The sequence below is a fragment of the Euprymna scolopes genome, chromosome 41 (assembly GCF_053919585.1).
Source record: "Euprymna scolopes isolate OS-2025 chromosome 41, ASM5391958v1, whole genome shotgun sequence".
Taxonomy (NCBI): Eukaryota; Metazoa; Mollusca; class Cephalopoda; order Sepiida; family Sepiolidae; genus Euprymna; species Euprymna scolopes.
In genome coordinates this window covers 6,556,567-6,583,943 of record NC_136522.1, presented here as the reverse complement: position 1 = coordinate 6,583,943, position 27,377 = coordinate 6,556,567, and the positions used below count along the sequence as shown (strand labels likewise).

General features: G+C 34.5%; 1 protein-coding gene across 23 annotated transcripts in view; it reads right to left on the bottom strand.

Annotated features, from left to right (window-relative positions):
- LOC145266322 (protein tweety homolog 1-A-like) overlaps nucleotides 1-27,377 on the bottom strand; it is a 301,166-nt gene that overhangs the window by 254,669 nt on the left and 19,120 nt on the right. The window lies entirely within an intron of this gene.

Below are 27,377 nucleotides of genomic sequence, written 5' to 3'. Positions count from 1 at the left end.
TTTTCTTTACTTCATTTTTCTTAAAGAGAAAAAAAAGGGGGATAAAACGCTCCGTTTAATACCTATGGTATTTCTATTTATACGAATTCTGCATTAATTAAAATATAATATTATATATATTTTACGACCGGCCAACTAGAAGTCATTAACTTGAACATTTGCAAACATGATTCTTCAATTAGTTTTGTCTGTATCCAAAGCTATTCGATTTCGGTCTATGTTCATAAATGTTTGATTATTATTCGAAGTGTGAGTACATTTTATGAGACATCTTGTTTGTACCAACAGAAAGTGTGGATGTTGCCAGGGATTGAATAAGAAATCAAAATCAAAAATTTAGTAAAATACGAAGGACATAATATTAGTCGAGGGAATAAAAATTTCTCTCAGGTTGCAAAAAGACAGGCTGCAGGACAATGTCAGAGGTCCCTGTAACATGGTATGCTTGAACAGTGTCACAGTTCAAGCCTCTCTTGGATCCCCAGACAGTCTGGTACCGTTGAAAAGGAACAAGCAAACAAAAATAAATTCGACTGCTTTTTTTTTTTTGTTTTAGAAAAAGGCATTTATTACCATCGCATTCCAAACAATGCTTTCGTTTTTTTTTTTTTTTTTTTTACTGTTCATTTCATCTGCCATGGATTAACAAAACCCTGCCGTCTCGACACCAGCTTAAAAGCCTCTGGCCACCATGATGAAATCACACGTCCATCCCACCTGACCTGCGATTCTCTTGCTGTCCTTTTCATTTTCTTGTTATGCAAGCCCATAAACTCTTCCTAATTTGCATATATGCTTTTTCGGTTACTCTAATATTTTCGCAAGCCAGCTTTCTACAGCTCCAGCTGATATTCTCATACGCGCTCTGTTACAGACCCTTCAGCTTGTCGGATGCATTCTCTCTAGAGAATCTAAGAAAGGCCACAAATAGCTAAATCCTTAGAAGACTTCCAATCCGTAGTTGAATGGAGACAAATGGATGGTAACATTCAATGCTGCCAAGACTAAGCTTTAACAATTACAAAAAAACACCTTTCTACCACTGATAGCCATGGCTAATGATACACTAACGTAAAGTTCTTTGTTCAAACTTCTCGACTTAACATTCACGGGCAACATGAATTGGAACAAAGCTGCTACTATGCTAGAAAATTACTCACACCATTACTAAGTCACTATTTACCCATGCATGGGGTGTTACCACCTTTGGGCTGGTGCATCATCTATCATAAAACCCAAAATGTGTGTCAGTGTTTGCGCTTTTTTCATATGTCCGGCAAAGGGTTTTTTTCTTTTTTTTTGGGGGGGGTACCATGTCTCAGAACTTTTTATATATTCCCCATATTATAACATCTACGATTTGCAAACGGACGTCGTGTCTATCTTTCAGTCAAGCAACTTATTTTATAAAATTGCCGCTATTCTGTCTGTATGTAATATACCCCTTTTTCTTTCAAGGCTTTGGGTTCGAGCCTACCAGCCTACTAACACTTTTTTTTTTTTTTTTCTCTCTCACACACACACACACACACACACACAATATATATATATACCCAATAAAGAGAAAGTTTTGTTTATACCCGTAAATTTTGTTTTATTCATCTTGTCCTATAATTTAATTTCCTTAAGTCCCTCACATTTCAAACTCCTACAGTCTCTCGCTCTTAGACAGGGGTCAAAAAGAGTCACCAACCTAATAGGTCCTGCATTATCAACCAAACTCCAACCTCCGTCCCCATTGCCAAAATGTTGCAGCTTTATGTCTGCTCCACAAGTATTTTGTTAAATGAAATGTGCTCCAACGAACTCACACTTGTACCCCCCACACCGTCTCGACGTAAATACTGTTGACTAACTATAAGTAGCAAAATCCCACCCGTACAAAGTTGAGATCCTTAGACATGGTAAAGCCTTCTACTCAAATAGATTCTTTCCTTGAACAGCTAGACTTCGGAATTTCTTCCCAAACTGTACTGACATGCAGAAGTTCAAGTGCAATGGGAACAGGCGTCTCGCTGCTCTATTCTCTACATAGCATCCCTGTAAATTTGTGCCTTGGGGGGGTGAAATAGTTGGGGGTGAAATAGCAAAATAAAAAAAGATATAAAGACGAGTTAGTTATTCATTGTATTCGTGTATCGGATTAACAGATGATCTGATAGATAAAATTAATCTGCTTAAGATTAAGGTTCACTAGGTTAGAACTCCAGAAGTCGGATTAGCCGAGAGGTTTATGGAAAATCAGGAAACTGTCCGAGAGAAATTGCTAGAAAGAACGCAAAATCTCGTTTCCACATTAGAGATCCAATAAAGCTGAAGCAAACCAGAAAGGAGAGAAATCTTAAAGGGGGTCAGGAGAGAAAGAGGGTTCATACCTTACCCAAGAGCATGTTGAGAAAGATGAATTTCCCACTCTAGCTTTGGAACGATGAGGTGGTAATCAGTAGAGCTAGGACAACAGCATATTCTTTTCATTGTTTTGACTCTAGAGTGTGTATCCGTTGACATCTTATATGCTTTTATATAGAGTGATGTGTTTCTTGGTTGATTAACTGTGTCTAACTGCATCGGATATATACTAGAGAGCCAAAACAATGAAAAAAAATATGCTGTAGTCACAGCCCTAGTAATCAGCCAAAGAGATACAGTTACAAACTATTGAATTAGTCCAAAATTTCAAAACAAGTTCATTACTATTTTTGCTAAAGCTGAGGCGGGGGGGGGGTTCATACCCTATTAAAAAGTATGTAGGGATTATTATGAAGTCAGTTTCCACATCACAGCTTTGGTAAAAATAGCAAATTTTTTCAAATTATAGATAACTAGTAAGTTTACAAATGATCCCCATCTGGCATCAATTGAAATGGATGGCTCTCGTCTGGGAGAAGCCCCGTGTTTTGACAAGCTTCTGGGGTTGTCCTTTACTCCTGATCTGAAATGGAACACGTACATTAAGTCTGTTGCCAAGGTCGCTGGAAAGATGGTGGGATCCTTCTACCGCTCCAGAAGATATCTCACTACTGATGCAATTCTCTATCTATATAAAAGCCAAGTATATCCAAGGATGGAATACTGCTGCCATATCTGGGCAGGAGCTGCTAAAAACAGCCTATCCTGCCTTGACAGAGTACAAAATAGACTTTGTGGCTTAGTGGGGGATGTCCTTTTATCTACCCTGCAACCTCTCTCCCACAGAAGAGACGTTGCGAGCCTATCCTTGTTTTATCGTTATTTTCATGGCAAATGCTCGTCTGAACTCCAATCTCTGGCCCCCCCCTCGCCAATCTTTCACGAAAAACACCCGTCTAGCTGAATCCACTGTGAAAAATTTCCCCCACTCTTTATCTGTGCCTAAATCAAAACGTGGATTCCATGAACAAAGCTTCTTTCTTAGAACTGCACGCCTGACTCCAACTTGGATGTCTTCAAGTCCAACGTTAACAAATTCCTAATGAACCGCCCCCTTAAGTAACGTACTGTACTTGCAATAACCCTTAGCCCCAAGTGGCTTCCGGGCCTTGATAAGTGGTGACCACCGTGTAAAAAAAAAAAAAAAAAAAAAATTACCCAGCGTTGCCAAGTCATAAAATATGACTAAATGTTTTTATTCAAGCTAATCAAAAACCTTGATTCCACTAAAGCAACCGATCATGATGGCATTCCAATTATAGTGCTGAAAAAGCTTCAACTAAGACTAGCTCCTATACTTATAAAGCTGTTTAAGCATTGTCTTGAGAATTGCTTCCCAACACCCTGGAAAACCTCATCAGTATGCCCCGTATTTAATAATACAGGTGATCGTTCATCTCCCTCTCAGTACAGACCAATAAGTCTCCTGTGCATTATGAGTAAGACGTTGGAATCTTACAAATAGAGAAGTAGTCAATCACCTCAACAAAAATAATCTTAGAGACATGCAATATGGCTTCCGTTCTGCTAGATTTACAGCAGATGTGCTTACGGTTATATCTCATAGGATTAGCGAATCTCTCAATGGAGGCTTCCTTTCTTGGGCAATTGCTCTTAACATATCAAAGGACTTTGATAGGATATGGCATGAAGATCTGCTCCACAATATCTCTACGGTATAGCTGGAAATGTCTCCTCAATCATTAAATCATTTCTCTCTGATTTATTTTTTTTTTTTATTTATTTTTTTTTTTTTTTTACACAGTGGTCACCACTTATCAAGGCCCGGAAGCCACTCAGGGATAAGGGTTATTGCAAGTACATTACGTTAGTGTGGAGATTTGATGAAGTGTTTACTTAAGGGGTGGTTCATTAAGAATTTGTTAACGTTGGACTTGAAGACATCCAAGTTGTAGTCAGATTGGAAGCAGGCAGACGGAACAGATTGGTTGATGGACAGAAATCAGAAGCTCACAGTATTAATGCTGCAGTCCCTCAAGGGTCCATCCTGGGCAAAACTCTTTCCTTGATTTACGTCAATGATCATATTTTGTCAGCTAAAAACCAAATCAAAAGTATGCTACAGGTACATATACTCTATATCAAATTTCAACTCTGTAGACCCAATGTTCAAAGAGTTTGATAGACTTTTCACACTCGTGTCACATATTTCCATGTGTTAAAATGTTTTCACCTTGAATTCTACACAATTATGCAGAATGTAGAAACTACGCATAAATAGAATCCAGCGTAGTAGTGAAATGAAACCGATCATCTAATAAAATAAAGTTCGTTTTTCAAAGAATATGCAAATTAGTTAACCTTTTAGTAGCTCGCATATCCCCGACCGAGTATATAAAATGTGTTTTAATAATCTTTAAATAGAAAAAGTAAGTTTTCAATATCAATGCATTGAAAAACTCAACACACACAACGTTTAATTATAAAGAAATATATACTTTTAATGTATATTTTTAATAAAATGTTTTTTTCAAAATTGCCACAATTAAGCTCAATAAAAATGAACTTACACTTTCAGAGCATTATATATATATATATATATATATATCGGAAGTAAATATACTAAACTCAACATGCATTTAGATCATACTAGTTTTATTTTATTATAATTCGTCTTCCACGTGTTTCGTTGAATGATAGAAATTCAAATTTAGAGATTTATGTTCCTAAAAAAAAAAAAAAAAAAAAAAAAAAAAAAAAAAAAAAAAAAAAAGAATTTTGTTTTGCTTTAAAAACGATGAAAATTAAAGGAAGGAGTAAAACTCCTTGAAATTCATAACACGCAATACCCTTGATTTTTTAATTAATCGGGGGCGGGGGGGGTATTTGTTTTTGTTTGTTTTTCTTTTTTTTCTTTTTTTTTTTTTTGTTGCTAAATAATCTGCAAGCAATAAATTTTACTTAACCCAACCAAACTATCACATCGGATCAGAATAAATTTCAGAGCAATGACAACTAAAAGACAACTCCATTCCTTAAAAACTGTCAAATTTGAACCTCATCCCCAAAAATGCAGAAATGGTAAATCTAATTTCTTCATCAGGAATGTTAAAATTGAAAATTTCTGAAATTTACTTTGGAAAAGTTAGATTTTTATTATCGCCAAAAGGAAAATTCTAAACAGAAAAATTCGATTCCAACCAAATTGCTAATGGTTAGAAATTGAAGGAAATTAATTCAGAACTCGCAGACAAAGGATATTCCAGTCGACAAAGGAAATTCCTGGGAGCCTCTTCATGAGAAACCATTTATACGATTTCAACGCAAGCTCGGAAATTTAACACTGCCGAAATGATGAAATTGGAAACAATACAGTATTATTTTCTTTAGTGGTATTCAAAGCGGTTTAAGAAATATCCTCGCAGACAAAATTGATTTTATGCTCAAAGAATGAGGAAATAAATGATAAACTCCTAGGAATAAAGATTCTTTACGTTTGAAATTGGAATTACAAAATATGGAATAACATTTTTGTATTTATACTTGGCTATTTATCAAAATCAGGAACCATTTCAAACTAGCTGGCAACCCGGCGCTGCCCGATCGTACAATACGCTTAAACATGATATTTTAATTTATGCAGATTGCGTATGTATTATTATAGAATCAATCCTCTATTGATTATTATTTATTCTGAGGAATAATTTGCCTGACGGATAAATTCGCAAAAAAATAAATTGAATTAAAAGATAATGATGATGTTGTTCAAATTCCGTCTGTTTGTTTACAATATCACGTCAGCTGATATTTGAGCTTGACAATGAATGCCCTGAAAAGTCACTTCTGATTAAACAAAACTAAACAGTTTTAAAATATGCAAACAAAGAAATGATTTGCGGCGAGTTTAAAATGATACTTTTTTTTTTTTTTTTTTATTGTAAATTGAACTCATTAATAAGAAAACATTAAAATAAAATAGTGAGGTATACCCGGGCTGGAACAGGAGATTATTCGATCTGTAGTCGAATGCTCTACCACTAAGTTATATCTCCAGATTATAAATCTTTTTTGTAAATGATTTGCTGAAATTTTATTATCTTCCTTGCCAGTGTAATGTAAAATATTCCCCTTTAAAAATTCTTTATAAGAGAGAAAAGCTATTTTTAAGATAGATTTTTTTCAATTTTTGATACGTATCAGGTGAATTTCTGCACAAAACTACTGCCAAACATAAATTACTTTTGTGTAAAATTTGCGACAGGTTCCGAAACGACTGAGCCTACGAGGAAGGAACCCTCTTACACATCATCCATAGCCCTTGAGCCCCTGGAGGGGCACAGGCCATCTACAACTTTTGTAGATGTTTTTGTAGCGAGGAGTTCTTTTTACAGGCTGAGGGTGCTGGCACCACGCCCAACCTTCCCAGAAGGTACATACAGTGCCTAGCCTTCCCAAATGGTCACCCATCTGGTACTGGCCAGGCTCAACATTGCTTAACTTCAGTGATCTGGCGAGAACTGGTGTGTCAACGTGATTGTGCGGTACTTCTCTCACACGCACAGTTACTTTATAGAATAGAAATTAGTAAAGTAAGAAAAACTGTAAACCTGTTTTACAATGAGACGTTTTTAAAATATAATTATCCATTGACACGTGTTTTGTCGTCTACGACTTAGAGTGGCTGAATCTAGTGAGATTCGAAATCGGGACCCCATAATAAGAAGCCTAAACTCTTACGACTCGTCCATCTGACTGTTCGGATATATCGCAATTTATGTAGATGTTATTTGTTTGGGGGTACCAAATTGGTTAAAGGGAAAATTATTCCCAACCCGCATTTAGGTAAAAATGCACTTTCGTAAATAATTGAATTCATTCAAAACGTATCGCAAAAACAAATAACATAATTTATGAACCTGTGCTTCCATATTTTCAAACTAGCTCTTCCAAAACTAAAAGTTACATAGGGCCTAAAATGATTGAATTTTTTTACAGACCGTCCTTTTATGGGTCCTTAACTGATTAAATCAGTTCATATGCGTGTCACGTTGGTACAATGGTAACGTCACCAGCTTTGAATGCTACAGTTTTGCTTTCGGTTTCGATTCTAATTGATAGCACCCAAATACATTTTTTTTTTTTTTTACTTTTGAAATCAGGACTAATAATATATATATGAAATCTGGACAAATTAAAAAGATATTTAAGCGTATTTTAGGACCGGGAACCCCCCCCCTCTGCTAGTAAACAAAATATAACGGTTTATATGTTATACCGCTTCCGATATCGGGCAGCATCAAGCTACCGTGCTGAGCAACCACAGTGAATTAGGTGTCATTGACACTGGTTAAAAATTCCAGATGTCCCAAATTTCTGCATATCATAAATTAATCTCTCGATAAAGTAGAACCGGCAGTTGACAGCAGAAAGTCTGACTAACGTCCATGGAAATCTCAGCAATCAGTCATATGTCGAAAAAGAATTTTAAACAAGATTTTGTCATGTCACCAAACATCTACCTTCTGATGAGAAGCATTAGGCTTTGAAATACCTAGGTATAAAGAGTTCACTTATCCTACACCTTTAATTGATGTAACAACCATATTGAATAAACAATTAAATCTATATGCATTAGTATATATTTTTTTATATTGTTTTTTATTTTTTATATTCTTTATCTTATATAGAAGCTCCCAACCAATTTGTTGAGCTTTGCATTATCCTGATAATTCTCCTCTTAAAAAATTCTGGTTCTCCTCATACATATCTATAAAAGTGAAAAAATTGTGTGTGTGTGTGTGGACACTTCTCAACCTATGTACTCAACAAACTTTTGATCTACATACTTGAAAATTGGTATATAGGTTATTCAGATATGTGGAAAATTTTAATAGGTTTTCATCCAGAGAAAAGGGTTTCTAAGGGATCAAAATCGATACGAGCGAGTCGTCGGATTTTGTTTGCTAACCGTTTCATGATTGTGCACGCATGAATAGTTCACATTACAGATTCCTTTATGTTAAGTAAAAGTTGGTTTGAAAATACTTTCTTGAAGAGAGTGTCACACTGGCCAAATAGTTATCGTACTTGACTCAGTCTTTAGGTCTTTGTTTCTATCTCAACTCGAATGTACATAATATATATATATATATATATATATATATTTGCAAGAGAAGTGGACTGTTTAGAAAAGACATAATACTCGCTTGTACAGGTCTCAGTTTCTGTATGAATTAAAATATATTAATGTGCATTTTACGACCGGGCAATACCGGGTGGTCTGCTAGTATATATTATCTATGCCTCTGTTCAATCTCGAAAGACACAGGATACCCCCTGTAAGAACACCAGCGCATGTAATTGTGAGCCAAGGGTTGTGCAATCTCCCAACTACACTTCCCCTGAATCAGCACCATTTTGAGTCCAGTGGCAGGGAGAAGTCCAAGCCAACTGGAAACAATGCCGAGATAAGCAGAGAGTACATACAGCACCTGGAAGTTCCAAATGGTCACCCATTTAGTACTGACCAGGTTCAACGTTGCTTAACTTCGGTGATCCAATGGTGAATCAGTGTGTCAACGTGATTATACCGTATGGGTAGGTAAACAAGTATATATATATATATATATATATATATATATATATATATATATAAGTATAAATAAACGGGGGGGGCAAGAAACTTTAAAGGACGCATAAACAAAGACTAAAGTGTGTGTAAGGAATGAAAACGGTTTATTGTATTTTGGTGAAAAGCGAGAAGATAAAAAAAAATAAGTGGTCATCATAGTTTCTATTTGAACTAAAAAAAGAATGCCTGATCTTAGGGGGGGGGAGATAATCTTTGACCTCAGCTTAAGTACACAAATAAAAAAAACGAAAAAAAAAAAACAGATCAGTTATTTTTTTAAAGAACTATAGACAATCTTGTCGAGACAGAGAAAGAGAGAGAGACACACACACACACACAGAGAAAGAGAGAGAGACACACAGAAAGAGAGAGAGAGAGAGAGTCAGAAAGAGACAGAGAAAGAGAGAGAAAGAGACAGAGAAAGAGAGACAGAGGGCATCTCACTAGGCTGTGTGTGTATATATATATATATATATATATATATATATATATATAATGCAATAAATATTTCAACTAGATGAAAATTACTTTGAAAACCAATGAAACTGGTCGCCAGGAGTTTCATTTTCATCTAAGAGTACTTTCGTTATCAACCAATGAATAATTCCTTTCCCGACAGGGAAGCGCCCGGGGGGGGGGGGGAGAATGGAGAGTCAGAGCAACAAAATGTAAAGATATTTAGTCGAATAACAGGATTACACAAAAGATTAATCCGTTCACTAAATTAAGTTGTTAGAGTTATTAGTTCTAAAACTAATTGAGTATTGATCACCCTTCAGGTGGTTCAGTGTTTGATTGTTTAGCTGCATTAGTGTACGTACTCCATCTTATAAAACAAAAAAAAAAGAAAGAGCTGACCATGCAAGGTCCCCCTCCATCAGTGAAAATTTGTTATATTGTCTCTATAATAAAGGGTTGAGTGTTTGTTGCGTCATCTCTAATAATGGATTAGAAGAGATGACGTGTTATATTATATATTTATGTTGTATCATAAAGGGAATCATGTGTGAGTGACATGTATTTTCAGAACCTACCTCTGCTTCTTCGATGTTGGACCATCTGGAATTTCTCGTCCTGGAGGGAGACTGGATACCTGTTTTTGGATGAAGATTCAATCACTCCAAGACAAGGAATTGGTTCTATAGTTTATTTCACTTTTCCCAGATGTCTTGCAGAAGGTGGAAAGTGAAATCGGCCTGTGCGGGATCTTCTACATACGTCAGCGTTCGTCCCCCCCCACCCATCAGTGAAGAGGAGGAAACAACGGGAAGCCGTCCGTTGTCTTCCGAGTCCAAATCAAATCTCAACGATTCAGCTAACCTGATCACATGACTCGCACGCAATCCAATCAGCTGATCTTGACTTCTGGTCAACGTGTCTACACTATAACTCACCTCTTCCTCCCTCTCTCTCTCTATTCCTTAACAAATTTACTTTCACCATGACTAATGTTTGTGTAAAAAAATTTTTAAAAAATCTAAGATGTGGTTGAGAAAAATACAGGCAAACGATTAGGAGCAATTTTACCCTTAGGGGGTGCAATCAGTTATCCTGGAAAATCTATTCTGGCAAAAATTTACTTTACCATGACCAATGTTTGTGCAAAAAATTTTTTTTAATCCAAGCGGTTATTTAGAAAAGTGCTAACACACGGAAGGGGATTACTATGTATAACAATCCTTTGTCAGGGGAATAAAAAAAAAATTTTTAAGTTTTGGTCGTCTTGGTGATACATTTGGAGCATAGGGAGGAGCAGGTGCTTGAGCAAGAGTTAAAAGTGGATGGACCAATTTCAAGAAAATTCTGTCATTACTAACAAATAAATCGTTACCATTGTCGGCCAAAGGAGGAGTCTACCGAAATGTGAACACAGTGATGATCCATGGAAGTGAAATATGTCCAGTGAGGGTTGAGGACATGTGTAGCATGGAGAGTGCTAATATGAGAGTTATACAATGAATGTGTAACGCGAGTCTTAAGAGAGTTGTTATGACTTGAGGAAAATTAAATCTGGAAAGTATAGGGAGATGTGTGCAAACTTCATTGATATAGCAATCTTGGAAAGAATGCATGTTCTTGGGTTAGTAGATGTAGAACAGTTGGAGTGGCAGGATCTGTTGGCAAGGGAAGCTGAGAGAACTAATAAAAATGGACTTTAGAGGAAGAGGGATAAATAAAGACCTGGTCAGAGATAGAGGAGTTTTAGAAATCAATTTCTTAAAGCCGTCCAATACATGCCAACATGTAAAAAAAAACAAAAAAAACAAAGCAAATATAATGAAATATGCTTATCAATGTCGGTAGGGAGCATTATATATATATATATATATATATATATATATATATATTACACACACACACACACACACACACACACACACACACACACACACACACACACACACACACACACACGTATGAGCTTAGTTAAGAGGCTAAAGAATGAAAGTGAAGAGTTGTAGGTTTTGGTTTTGACTCTAGCTGATGGCACCAAAGTCATATGAAATTTTAGTCATTCAATAAATTTAAAAATTGATGACGTGAAATGGTCAAATTTCAAATCAAAAGATTTTTATTCTATGTAAGACAAAGAATACATTTGAAATATTAGAACTCCTTATCCTATAGGATTTCGAGGTCTTACTTGTCTTCAGAGGCGAAAATATTAGCAAATAATTATAATGATTTACACCTTATTTGCTAAAGTCAGTGAGACATGGAAAATCACAATTAAGTTTTTTTAAGCATTTAAATATCATAGAGTAAGGGAAGTTAATGAAAAGGATATAAAAATTCACATGAAAATTGCAATGAATATTACTGCCAATATTTTGTAAGACCCAATCACATACATAATCACAATCAACTGATATGGTTTCCATACCAGCTGACTGTTAGATAATTTTATTCTGAAGAATATATATATCTTTGATCTCACTACTATATATTAGGTTCAATATAATAATCGATAAAGAATTGTCTATAACATTAAATACGTAATCTGCATGAATTAAAATATATTTGAGTGTATCTGACAAACGGGCAACGCCGGACGGCCTGCTAGTAATTTATAAATATTATAAAAATTTTTTTTTTTTTTTTTAAACGGTATCAAAAGACTAAACCTATTTTATCACAAAATATTTATAGGTCATGGAAATATTAATACCAGTTGTGAATAATTCCGATAAAAACACGCAACAGTTTCCTTTCAACACTAGCATAAGTATCCATTTTGGTGACAAAATTACCTGGATATTACTGAATTATTAAAAAAAAAAAAAAAAAAAAAAAAAAAACTTTAATCACTTAGGTGAAAAATTGCGGCCATCTTATTTAAAGCGAAACGGAAAATTTTCTCCCTTTTGAAATATGTCTTAGATAAGCAAATAGGATCATTTTCTTCAAATTCTATTTTCTATCATAAATAAATTTTTTCCCTTATTGATTTTTGTAATTTTTTTTATATAATCATCTTAAAAATACAAGCAATACGTAGATACCATTGTTTTCACGTGAAATTTAATATTACGATTTCAGAAATTTTGTTCTAATAGTGTAGAAGAATCGAAATTTGTATGGTTTAAGGAAAGCCTTGTAAGGAATGGATCCTTGAACTTTCCTTGCATGATGTTTCGGCTGGGTTGTTCCCTTGTTTTTATCTGAAAATAATCAACAAAAAGGAATTGACCACCACATCACCTATGAACTTTCAACAAAATGATAACAAAAATGATATCTGGTTCGTGTGGGTATCCTCAACTTTGTACAGAACATGCGAGTAGAAACGAATATATATATATATATATATATATATATATATATATATATATATTTAATTGCAGACTGCTCAATTTCATAGTTGTTTCACCACGTTTCGGTCAACTCATCCTCTAGCCTTCTTTCCCCAGGTGATTAACCGCAATGAGATAGGAATGCAGAGTCTCATAACTGTGTCCCCAGTAATTACTGCCTTTCATAATCGTTTCACCACGTTTGGGCCAACTAATCCTCTGGCCGGCTTTGGGTAGGATTGAAACCGCTATCTTCAGACAATGCTCAACTGGAACCATAGAGACTGAACGCCTTTATACACAAATTACTTCTCTCAAAGGATTCCAATAAAAAAAAAAATTTTTTAAATAAGAAACGAATATAGCTTTTTATATTTTAAATTAAATTCTATTCTTATGTTGTTAAGTGTAAATAAATTTGGTTTTGGGGAGTTCTTATTTAGAATAAGACCTAATTTTAATAAAAACAAAAACAGAAAACAAACATTGTTGACCAAGTCGGTGCAGGGAGGCATATGAAGCTTCCTTTCGGTGCACCGCAGTGAGGCCCCAACTAGAGCAGGCAATCGCCTTGATTAAAAAAATGGGTGATTTCACAGATCTTGATAAAAGTATGGTGTGCAACAGTTGTTGATCATTCAATCCCAGGCAATATCGGTTTTCTCTGCTAGTTCTTTATAAATTGTATAACACACACACACAATGTGAGGATTGAAGTTAAATTCTGTAGATTAAAATATACATAAAAATATATTCAAGTTAAGAATTTAATAAGAATTCGATTATCTGTGATTTGATTCTTTATACAGGACTCTACGGACAAACTTAACTTTAGTTGACCTTTGACAACTGAATATTTTTGTTTATTAGCCAAATAGAAAAGTTACTAGCCACCCCACATGATTTTTAGAATGACATCTTAGTTCTGTGACGAGTATGTACATCATAAAGATTTGTTTTTTGTTTTTTTTTTAATAAATGTAATTCTAAATATACACAAATTTTATGTTGATACTTGAAGGTATAAACATAATTTCTTCAGATGTTTTTTTTTTAAACAACCTTCGTTTAAAAAAAAAAAAAAAAAGTATTTTGTTCTATTAAACTTTTATTGTTTAAATAATTTAACTTTCTTTTTTTTTTAATAAAACGAAGTTGGAAAGATATTTTTCATTCAGTAGTGAGTTTTGGCAGACTGTCAGTGAAAGAAATACAATCGCCAAAAGATAAGCGTTTCATTATTTCTAGTCGCCACTTTGAAAAATCACTTGTAGAGCCCTGTTATATATCTCAGAAGACGTGTATTTTTTTTTTTTATTTCAATTTATTAAGGTATAAAAAAAAAAAATGTTAAATCTAATCAAGGGATACAACGAATATTAAAAGTTAATCTGATATTTTCAAACCTAAAATAATTTGTGTTTTCAAACAAATGAAAAACGAGATTAAAAATAAATAAAAATAAAAATTAAACCCACATTAAATAAATCCAAATTATTTCAGGATTAAAAAAAAAAATTTGCAGATTAAAAAGTGACACGTTTGATGTTAAAACTAGATTAGAACCCTTATTAATCCACGAAAGAGTAATCCCTTTAAAATTGTGATACTTCAAAAGAGCTTTTAGTAAAGCTGTACTTATATAAAATAAAATTTAAAAAAAAAAAGACCCTAAACACACTGAACCTGAAAATATAGAAACTAAGGCATTCTGTAAAATCTGATCGTTTTACAAGATAAAAATATGTTGATCTTCAATAGTTTATATTCCAACCGATTAGTGGAGAGAAATAGTGATTGGCCCCACACCATGCTACGAGCAGCGTCAGCCACTATAACGATTTTGAATCTATGCTTAATATCTAAGCTTGGCAATTATTGGTGCAAGTATTTAGTTCTGTTTTGGACTGTCCAATAGGTCATTCCTCAAGTACGCATGAAGAGTTGATTTAAAAAAAAAAAAAAAAAAAAAAAAAAAAAAAAAGCTTCAGCTAGTTTCTCTTTTCTTAGCCAGGACACTCAGTATTTATCTCTCTCCCACTGCAATGATGTGACAAGATCAGAAGGTGGGAAAATGTGTAAGCACCTCAAGAGGGAGAGCACTATGGGCCTGCAAAAATAAGTTTGAGTAGCCCTGTTGGCATTCCGCAATGAGGGCGCTTCAGATAAAAAGCGATAAACTTGCTTATCCTGAAAGCTAGGAGGCAACGCCTGGGAGAGTGGACCTCCTAGGGCTACAAGGAACATTTGCATCAGTCCAACAGCTAAAACTAGGCCACCAAATGTTAGATTGATTGTCGAGGTTGGAACTTCGGGTGACGTGTAGACAAACGCACACCGACCTTAGCCAGGACACCGTAGTGATAAAAATTCATCAGAGGGTTCGGACAACCTCCAAACTACTTGAATCCACAGAAACCCACATCTGGGTTCCGAGATGACAAGAAAACTAAAGAACTCAATCTTTCTTTCATATATATATATATATATATATGTATATATAATATACATACATACATATACACACACACAACTAACATTCTTCAGAATCCAAAAGTTAGTCTTTCAATTCTGATCTAAAAAATCCAGAAACTTTATGTCTCACCATGGAAAAAAAAAAATAAAAAATAAAAAAATAAAAAAAAAAATACTCGAGGGCACTTCATAACACCCCCCACACACACACCCCTCCATCTTGAAATTAAGGAGTTACAACTCAAACTCTTCCATATGAAGAACTAAATAGATGAATGCAAAATATTAAAAAAAAGCATCAGAACTAATGGAAAGCAGTTGTCTTGCAAATTTGAGGGACTAATTTGAGAGACAAACCTGTTAATCCTCTATGCATTCATCATTCAAACGAGCAATAATAGTATCGTATGGGTTAGACCTCTATACTGCAATTTTTTTAGCCAGTCTGAGATAGACGGGCTGTCGCATAGCCTCCTTCCAGTCAGGTGACTGCACAGTGTAGGATCAGGTAGTCTGTGTCCTAGGAGCCTTGCTTTCACTTTGTGCAGATTAGGGAGTCTATTTGTCTCCACCTGTGTTTGTTTACTACAGTCCTGCAGGATCTTTTCTGATACCCACTGCTTCCTACTATTTGTAGCAAAACTTGAGACACGCAAAGTTGGGTCTTTAATGATATCCCCTCCTTTGGGAGTACTGTTTCTCCATTTCTCCTTCCATCTCTCAACTGGGCCAAAATGTTTGATTTGTAGAAAGGCTTTCGGGACTCTAGTCTGGAGGTATCCAGGCATCTTTTAAAATTTGTTGGATTGGTGTCCTTCTCGACGTCTTGAATCCATTTTTGAGTTGATTCTTCCCTCCTTATGTGGGGTGGTGCGATTGAACTTGCTACTGGTAGCCATTTTGTTGGGGTTGACTTCAGACATCCTGAGGTAATAACGCATGGTTTCTTGGAGTTTTTTTTATTAGTAAAGAAATACCATCATATTTTTCAGGTGTTCATCAGCATTCCGCTAACAATATACAACACGACTTGATGTGAAACAGTTTATTTTACATCAAGAAAGTTTAACCATTATTTCTTTTTTCAGTGTTCTTTGTATCTTGCGATCAAGGGATCGGGGATGGAGGGGGGGGGGGGGTAGTGAAGCCGATAGAAAAAAAAAAAAAAAAAAAAAAAAAAAGTGAATTGTTCACGGCTTCTGCTAGATAGAAGCTTATTAGACGAAGAAACGCCGTGTTGAGTTAAGATGGCGGCTTTCCCCAAAATGAACGCGGTAGTCACAAACGGGGAACGCTTGGACGTGAAAAAGTAATAGCGTAGTCCTTGTCCTTGGCTCAAATAAAAACGGGTCACCACTTACCAAGGCCAAAAGCCACTTGAGGATAAGGGTTAATGAGATTGTCCGCTCTATGATGAACAATATTGTGAGATGAGGATTGGTTATTCAGACTACTGTTCTCATCTTGAGTATCATTTTTACGTTCCGGTCGATGTGACCTCTGACCTTCTTCATGTCTTACCTTACCAAAATTTGAAATCTTTTTTTTAATTATCTCTGACTTCTACCTGGTCATGGCTGGTGGAACAATAGCACGCTAACCAGGTTCTGTTCCAAATTCCGTGAAGGTTCAGAATTTTACAGAAAGATTCCCAGAGTTTGACAAGATGCACCTGAAGAAAGTTGGTGATTACATCGGCCGAAACGCTGTGAAAGTAAAACTCAAGATGAGAACAGTAGTCCGAAGAAAATATTTTATACATTATGTTCTCGTCTTCTGTTTTATTTCCACAAAGTTTCGTACTTCTTCAAGTGTATCTCGTTGAACTCTGGAATGAGTCTGTCAATGCTCAATATACAATTGCAAATTACTTAGGACTTCCACCCAGTCACGGCTGACGAGACAAGAGCATGCTACGACCATGGATTAAATAACTCTTTCTGATAGATTCCCAAGTTCGACAAGATGTACGTGAAAAAGGTCGGAGGTCATATCGACCGAAACGTTGTGAAAGATGAGAACAGTAATCCTAATATGAACTACGAGACGATTCAAAAGGGACAAAAACATTACTTAAGGATAGCCTGATAGCTATTTGTTGATATTGGATTTAAAGACGACCATATTGTAGTTAGCAGGAAAGCAATCCCATAGTAATGTTTATTTCGACTGCTTTCACTCAAATAATCTTTTCCAAATGTTTTTGGTTATTAGAATTTACGAAACAAATAGAAAAATGTTTAGTTTGCAGCTTTCAGCGTCTTGTTAATTCAAGATCTTGCTCTATAATTTAATATATTTTTGGTATTCGGAAACAGCATATTTTAATATATATATATATATATATATATATATATATAATGAACTTTTTCCTGTGATATTTTAGCAACATGTTTTTAAACATTTAATCAGACAAGAAACGTTTTACTTCGAATAAATTTTCATGTAATCATAAGAAAATGAAAGTTAAAACCACATTGAAGTCTAGAATTTTTGTAAGCATTAAATTTCCGGAAAAGTTTAAAAAAAAAAAAAAAAAAAAAAAAAAAAAAAAAAGGAAATATCTGACAAAAATAATGAATAGGAAAAAAAAAAAAAAAAAATCTCCGGAAGTTATTTATGTATATTTAATAAAAATTCAGAAAGTGTCATCAAGTACGTCAATCAGTGAGCGAAGAGATTATAAACTAGCAGGCCGTCCGACATTGCCCGGTAGTAAAATATGTTTAAATATGATATTTTGATAAATGCAGATTTCGTATTTATTATATTAGACCCAATATACAGTAATGATTAAAAAAAAAAAAAAAAAAAAAAAAAACGACTTGTGCACCACCACAGAGACTCAAAACCAAAACAGTTTACGATTTACTTTTTCCTTTGGCGTTAGTGCCTGATCTAAGATATGTTTGTTGCAAGGCTAAAAGTTAAAACCTGAACCAATAGCTATTACGTTACACATGCATATTCGTAATGCCGTCGTTAGACCTTCACTTGGCAAATTCCATTTCTTTAATTTACACTTTTGCACTGATTTTCCCCAGCTAAAACCTGAATATAATGTTTTGCATAGGTTCAAATACCCTATATATTAAGTTTCATGTCTGTAGACTAAAAACTGACAGGAGTTTGGGAGGTAAAATGTTTTTAAAAAACTATATACACATACATAAATATATGTAGAAAGAGGTTTGCATGAATATAATTACACGTAATAGTTAACTAAAGAAAGTACCATAAGAAAACCGAAAAAAAAAAAAAAAAAAACTAATAGGGAATTAATTAAAATGAATGTTTAAAAGAATATGCAAATTAGTTAGATCTTTTGCAGATGAATGTAATTCCACAATCCATATATAACAACGTTGTATTTTCTTTTTAAATAGAAAAAAGAAAGCGTTTTTAATATGAATATCAATACACAAAAAAAAAATTATAGGAATATAGATAAGTGAGAATGTGTGTGAGGACACTTAACCTATATACTCACATTTTTGATCTACATACTTGAAATTTGGTATAGATAGTACTCAAACACGTAGAAAATTTTAATTTGCTTTCATTTGGGGGGGGAGGTGGGGGGGCTGCTAAGGGGTCAAAATTTAAAAATTGGTATGGGGGGGGGTCATCGGCTTTTTATTTGTCAACTGTTTCACGAATGCGAATCATTCATATGACAGGATACCTTATGTTAAGTAGGTTTGAAAACGCTTAAAGACGTGTCAAGCTGGCTTAATGGTTATCATACTTGACTCACTGCTTTTGTTTCTCGGCTCTAGTACTTTTTTTTTTTTTTTTTACTTAAAACAAAAAGAAAAACAGTTCATTGCGTGTAAGTTTTTTTTTTTTAAGTTAAAAAAAAAAAAAAAAAAAAAAATTTAAGGCTGCGTTTAATACCGGTAACACTGAGTAATATATGTAAAAGGTTAGTCAAAAAACATTTTTGCACCAACCTAATATAGTCTTGGAAGTTTCTTTAAAACCATAAAAAAAAATTTTTTAATGGCTTGTTGGACAATTATTTTAGCAGTAAGTCTCCTAAATCTCCTGCATAGCTGAATAGTTTTTACATTATATATGATAACTTATAAAAACTGAACATTTTTAATTTTGTACACATTTCAAATAGCATATACTATGCAAAAATGATATTAACTTATATATATATATATATATATATATACATACACCATTACAGATTTGTTTGTATTATTTTTTCTTTTTCCTCCAACATTTGAAAGAAAAGAGAATCTATGTTCCTACTCCATTTTATGAAAAAAACAAACAAAAATAAAATACAAAAAATAAAAGAAAAAAAGAAAACCGGTTGCTCGGCTCATTATAGAGAAAAGGTGATAAATTAAAGAGAGAAGTGAAAGGGGGCAAATATAAAGAGAGAGTGGGAGGAGCAATGTTCTGTAATGGCGGAACTTCCGGAAATAATAAGCCCAAATTACAGATTCGTGTAATACAGGAAGACAAGGTCCCCACCAACACCACGACCCCCGCACCAACATTGTGCCTGGCCCATCACTCTGCAGATAATGAGCTGTTAAGCCTTATTATGATGATGTCACAGTTATGACTAAAAGCGATGCCAATTTAAAGACTCGTGTTCAGAAAAGGTTCAGAAAAGGTTCAGAAAGGAGAGTGGACCGATGAGACAGAAGAAATGGCATTCACTTGAACAACGTAATGAGAGTCATCCATGGAGAAGAGATGTAGGATATATACACACACACACTGTGTGGTGTTTGTGGGGAAAGAGCGCCAGCAAAGTGCTCAATTAGAAAAGTCAAGGTGCTTATGCACCTTTGTTACCGCGCTATTTTTTTTTTTTTTTTTTAGTATTTTCAAGTTGAATCCAGGTTTTACGATATCTTTTACATTAAATCGTTACGTGACGGTAGAGAAGTTAGAATACCCCCTCCCCATGTTAAAAATGGGTTTCTAAATAACACTTATTTCAGCACGGTAACGAAAGTGCATAAGTACTGAATTCTATATTAGAACATAATTTTAAATTTTTAAATTTTTACAGAAAGTCAAAAAAAAAAAAAAAAAAAAAAAAAAAAAAAATTGAAATTCCTTAGCTGCAATTTTACCGACTAAAAACCAAATCAAAATTATTCCTGGGTCCAAATACCCTATATATAAAGTTTCAAGTCTGGAAACCAAAAATTCAGAGAGGAGTTTTGTAAAGACATTCTGCACGTGTGCATACTGTCACTTTCATGTATCTATTCAGATATATACAAAAACTTGTGTTTTTGTTAGAACATTTTCATCCTAAATGCTACACAATTATGCAGAATGTAGAAACTATGCATAAAAGAATTAAGCGTAATAGTTAAACGAAAACAATCATCTAATAAGAAAACAAAGTTCATTTTTCAAAGAATATGAAAACTAGTTGACCGTTTAGTTTCTCGCATATACATGACTAAATGCATTAAGTTAGTTTTAATAATTTTTAAATAGAAAAAGTAGGCTTTTAATATCGGTGTAAGTGCAGCGAAAACTCAACTTTATTAAAGTTGAGTGGGGGTGCCCAGCGTTGCCCAGGTGTTTAGGTAGTGTAGTAAGGATCCCCGGGTGTGGGGAGGGTCAAAATAACAGTAGTGGAGGTGCCCAGTTGTGTGTAGATGTAGTAAAGAACAACAGGACAAAAAAAAAAAAAAAAAAAAAAAAAGTGGTAGTAGACAGGCAGGCTCGAACCTGTAACACAATGAAAAAAAATTACGTCTTAGTCGAGGTCTCCATGGCCCGACCAAAAGTGGAGAGCATTTAAATAAAGCGTAGCGAATCATAAAGAAGACGATGACTTTGCAAAAATGGCGATACAAAAATCGACCCCTCTTGTACAAAACGGCCAAGTTTAGGATGAAGGAACGAATGTTTTAGGCCAATATTTTGATATTTGCTATTCAAAGAATCAAGATTTGCTGTCCAAAGGATACCGGTTTTGTCACCTTCGTCGAAAGTTTTTGCGAGAGAAAGAGACACACACAGACAGACACATACACTTCGCCTTTTATATATTAGATTTTGTGTAAGGAGTTTGTTATGGAAAAAATGTTTTTCAATGAGATTTAGGAAGTTTTTGCAGAGTTTAGTTTTTAAAATTTGATTATGGGGTGGTGTATACCAAATCGTATTTCTTTTTCATCTATAACTTAATATTCTGTTTGTATTTAATTTCGATATCATGGTATCCACTATTTTTTAAGAGCTGTATTGTAGATTGCTTGCCTTCTTAGAAACATTTTCATCATTAGAATTTTTGCTAAATCTACTTTCCATAGAGTTAGGAATCTGTTTTATGATATACTAGCCTGGGTGGCCAGTGTTGCCCAGGTGTTTGGAGGTGTGTGTTGAGAAAAAAAAAAAAAAAAAAAAAGTGGTAGTAGGCAGGCAGGCTTGAATCCGTACCACAGAGGAAAAGAATGTAATTAAAAAAAAAAAAAAAAAAAAAAAAAAAAAAATGTCACGTGTTTGCTGTTGTGCCCGTCGCCGAATCGCAAGTGACGTAGGTTTAAATTAAGTCCAGACAATACAAAAGAGGAAATGATTTTTAAAAAAAAAAAAAAAAAAAAAAAAAAAGGAACCCCACCCTGTAGAAAAGTGCGCAGTTGAAGATGAAGGAATTAATGCTGTTAGCCAATTTTTCAATATTCGTCGTCCGAAGGGTCGAGCTTCAAAAGGATACCAATCTTGTAAAACTCGGTTGCTCCTGTTGAAAGTTTTAGGCAGACATACATACATACATTTAAATAGACAGGTGAGATTTATATTATAGACTAGCGGGGGGTACCCGGCGATGCCCAGGTGTCTTGAGGTAAATCAAAACTCCGGGGGTAGGGGGGGGTGTTAAATAATAATAAAAAAAAAGTTTTGGTAGGTGAGTATGAGAATCGAGCCCGTACCCTTGAGTTGGAAATCAATGTGTGAAAAATAAAACCGCGCTACGTTAACCATTGAGCCACGGCGACAGACAACTTGAGCAGGTTTGAATTTATTTAAGTATAAAAACAGGCGTGCGCAATAAAAGTTAACTCTGCTGCTTCCATTTGACCTAATTAAGAAGGTCAAATAGAAGTCACGCTGGACGTTTTTCCCGGCGCAATGCCGAGAACGTCCGTTTGAGTTTAGTTTAGTTTCAGTTTATTTATACTAAAAAGCCCAATCAACACGCGAGAAGCCAAAATAGCAATAATTTTGTAAAAGTCGACATAAATAAATCTATAAGCTACATGCGTTCCCAAATCCTACATATTATCTAGGACCTATATATAGTTTTAAGCGATAGTAACGAACCCTGGGAGCGTGTGCGAGAAAAGCCTTTTGAAGACATACACGAAATGGTCACACACATTTTGCCTTTTATATATATATATATATATATATATATATATAGATGGGGAATAGTTAGACTTTAGGTTTATGTATATTGGATTGGCGTTATCATTGAAGTAAGACTTGTATTTTTATTTAAGTTTAGAGTGAAATCTAAGAATTAGATTATGTCAGCCCCTTAGGTCAAACTTTTTTCATTCATTCTATATTATACTAGCTTTTCAAATTTCACTTTCTGGACCTTGTATCACATCTCGCCAGGAGAGGAAAATAAGCATACATATTCAACTTGTAGGTAGGGTATTACATTAGGGGTAAGGTAGTTTTTTAGAGCGATAGAATGATCAAACCATTTTTTCAGAAATTTCTGATTTTAAAATTCCAACAATGCAAGGGGAGGAGGTTAATAAAATGAAAATGAAGCAGCAAATTAAATTATCTTAAAAACAAAAAAACAAAAAAAATTCTAACAAAGCAATGGCGTTTGATAAATTATCTAAAAAGATATCTGCATTATCATCTCGGTTATTAATTGGAGCAAAAAATATTTTGAAACATTGATTAAAACAAATTATGGCTATCGGCAAAGATAATTGAAATGGATATTCAGATTTTCAATCATCATTCGCTTTAACGCCCATTTTACATGTTGGCATCTGCAAGGTGGCTTTACAGAGCTTTACGTTGCGAGTGAAACAGTTGAGTTTTAGTAAGTGGCGACTAGAAATAATAAAATGCTTATCTTTTTGCGATTTTTTTTTTTTTTTTTTTTTTTTTTTTACAGACAATCTTCCGAAGCTCTTAATGAAAAATGTCTTTACAGCCATCTTTTTTTGTTGTTGTTTAAATAAAACGAACAATGTCAAATTATTTAAGAAAATAAAGCTTAATAGAACATATACTCTTTTTCTAATGAAGCCTGTTTAAAAAAAAAAATCTGAAGACATTTGAAGGTTTTTACTTTCAAGAACATAAAATTTGGTGCACATTTAGAATTACACTTAAGAAAATTTGTTTAAAAAATACGGAAAAAGCTTTATAATGTACATACTCGTCACGGAACGAAGATGTCATATTCCAAAAATCATTTGGGTTTGGAGAGTAACTTTTCTATTTGGCTATATTTAATTGCCAAAGGTCAAAAAAAGATAAATTTTTCCATAGAACCCGGCTTTAAGATATTGACTCTCAAACTAAATTATCTTTGACCAGGTTTTTATTTATCCCTCTTTCAAATTCATTTTTATCATTCCCTCACTAGGTATTTCTTGAACCTACCTTGTGAACCGAACTTGCTACCTCAACTGTTCTACATCTAACTAAAAGAACTCGCACCCATTTTTTCAATGCGGCCATACCATGAAAGTTTCCTGTTCTGCACATATCTCCCCTATACTGTCCCACATTTTATCCTTCAGAACTAAAAATGTTTTTAAGACCCATTCATTTTATCATTAATATATCACTTCTCTCCATGCAACGCAGGTCTTCCACCCTCACTGGCCAGGTTCCATTTCCATATGCAGTCGCAATGCATACTCCTGCCTGATAGACTCTTTCGCAGTCGTAATGTTTTGCTGATTGGTAATGGCAGAAGTCACATGAACTTACTCAATTTTTGCAATCATGCTAGCACCTGCATCACCCTGTGCTCCACTGGTCACAAATCCTCCAAGTAATCTCAGCAACTTTGCCCACAGCATAGTCTTGAACTTCTTTCCCCACAAACTGGTTTATAACATGTATTGCATTACAACCTTGAATCAACAATGCACTGATGAAAACCAAAACTCACCATATTAATTTCTATTTATTGCGGACTATTATTCTCATCTTTTATTAATTGTTTCACGACGTTTCGGCCAACTATTCCTCTGGCCTTCGCCAGGTGGTAACCGCAACGGATAGGAACTTCGAATCTCCTAACTGCATTCTCAGCAATCACTTCGGGGTCTGTGGCGCAGTTGATAGAGACGTTGAATCGCTACGGTTCCAGATGAGCATTGTCTGAAGATAGCGGTTTCAATCCTACCCAAAGCCGGCCAGAGACTTGGCCAAAAACGTGGTGAGACGACAACTACGGATGGCAGTAATTGCTGTGAATACAGTTAGGAGATTCGAAGTTCCTATCCGTCGCAGTTACCACCTGACGAAGGCCAGAGGAATAGTTGGCCGAAACGTTGTGAAACAACAACTAATAAAGATGAGAATAATAGTCCGCAATAAATAAATTAATATAAATAATACTCATCTCAATAATGAATTCCAATTAAAATCTATATATATAAAAGCGAAAATGTATGTATGTAGGCTTTTCCTCGATGCCCACAAAAGGCTTCTTTCAGAGAAGCGCTTGCTCGCTTCACAACTTCTTAACTTTTTATATCATCTATAAATTGTAATATCTCAGTTAACCACGGAGCTCGCCTGTCTGTTTAATTTTATTGACTTTCAAACGTTAATTATTCCACATTTCCCCGCATCGGCACGCGTTACATTCGGTTTTCGGTATAAAAAAAGCGAAACTCGACTAATTACAGGCCCAGAGCCAGTGGTCTCTAGAGAGCTAAGTAACGTTTGGTCAATGTCAACTTCGTCATATCAGACGGTAGCTTTCATTTCGATACGAGGAAGCGGGTTTTTAAAAACAAACAAACCGATTTATTGACCTCATTAAAAACTGTCCCGCACAAAATGCTAACTGCTGAATGGCTATTGCCGTCACGTCAATTAAAAATGCGCACCTGTTTTTTTTTTTTCACACTTTACTATTTTCCAACTGCGCGTCGTAAAAGCTTTTTTTTTTCACGGGCACGTTTTTTTTCACACACACCTACAAACACCCGGGCAACGCCGTGTACCCCTCGCTAGTAATATATAAAACTCATCATGTCTGTATTTTTTTTTTTCAAACTGCACCTCCTCATATATGCAAGATCACAGAGCCGCACAAAGCAGGTCACTTTTTTTTTCTTTTTGTTATTTTACTTGGGAGTCACCACTTATCAAGGACTGAAGGCCACTCGAGAATAAGAGTTAATGAATGTAAGGTGGTTGTTTAATAATCGTTAACGGTGTAAATTGGGTAGAATTTGATTATTTATGGGGACGACTCAACAAAAACTTGTTTACATTGGATTTGGAGGCTAATATGTTGTATTCAACCAGGAAGCAGGCCAGCGGAATGGGGTTTCACAAGACTGACAGTTCATGGAATCTGCGTTTAGATTTTGGTACAGATAGAGAGTAGGGGAAATTGTATAATGATTGTAGCTAGTCGAGTGTATTTTGTGAAAGTTTGGCAAGGGGAGGGGGATGACCATAATTTGGAGTTCAGTCGAGCATGATTGTATCTTGTGGACAGTTTCTTTTATGGATCTTTAGCCGTTAAATATAAGGGAGTGACTAAATAAAAATAAAAAAATTTTTTTTAAAATGGTACTTGGCATGTGTAAGTTGACTGTAAGTTCCCTGGTATGCATGTGCATATATATATATATATATATATATATATATACCCCAACACACACGTTAACCTTTATTTTTAGCTCTTTCATATCCAACTGATGATAGCTCAAATGGTAACAATTAAGACCGGAGTGTTATGTTTTGCTTTCGATGGCAACCAAGTCTTTTTTTTTTTAACTTTTGAAATCACTATATATTGGGTACAATATAATAATCAAGAGAATTAACTCAATAATAATACAAAATCTGCATAAGTTAAAATATCATATTTAAGAGAATTTTAAGGCTGAGCAATGCCAGGCGCCCTGCTAGTCAAATATATAAAGTTATCTTGTCAATTTTTTTCAAGTCAGACTTATATAGCAATCCATCTGACATATCGAAAATGGATTCAAACTAGCCAATTTTTAAAAATCTTTTCCACTACGTTGGTCGTAGGAAGAAATTTTTATCTTACTTATAAGAGCATATAAAAATCCTTATTAAAATTGAAACCTCTTGAAGATATTTACAGCCAATAATTTTTATCAGGATTCAATTAGTTATGTTTTATTATCTTTCTTTGTCTCTTCCATTTTTTTTTTTTGAAACTACCGATCAAATCTAACTGAAATTTTGTCTGGACCTTTGTTATAAGGTGCAACGAACTAAGTATTATGGTATCCATTCGATGCACAGCTAGGGATTATTTGCCACAATACCACATTTACTCCAATGTTTGGCATAAAACACTTATTCTAAATCAATTAGATATAACTTTTGCCAGTTTTTAACCGTTTATACTTGTGCATAAGTTGATGTGCATTTTAAGACCAAAAATTGTGTCATTTTAGGTATTACCTGTGTATAATTCGACTGTAGATTCCTGATAAGTTAAATGGTTCGTTTCATGGCAATTTCTTGCACAGATAATTTCCTTTTTTGGTAAAACATTTTTTTTCAAATGAATTTAAAGAAGAACATTTGAAAATATGAAAATGTTATGAAATAACATTATGAAGAAAAAATTTTAAAAATAAAAACTAAATCGGACTAATCCTCTCATTGATAAAGTTAGGTTATTTGCGAAAATTCAGACTTAAAAAAAAAAGACTTTAACAACGACAACAGACCAACGACAACAGACCAACGACAACAGACCAACGACAACAGACCAACGACAACAGACCAACGACAACAGACCAACGACAACAGACCAACGACAACAGACCAACGACAACGACCAACAACAAAGACTAACAACAACAACAACAACAACAAAGACTAACAACAACAACAACAAA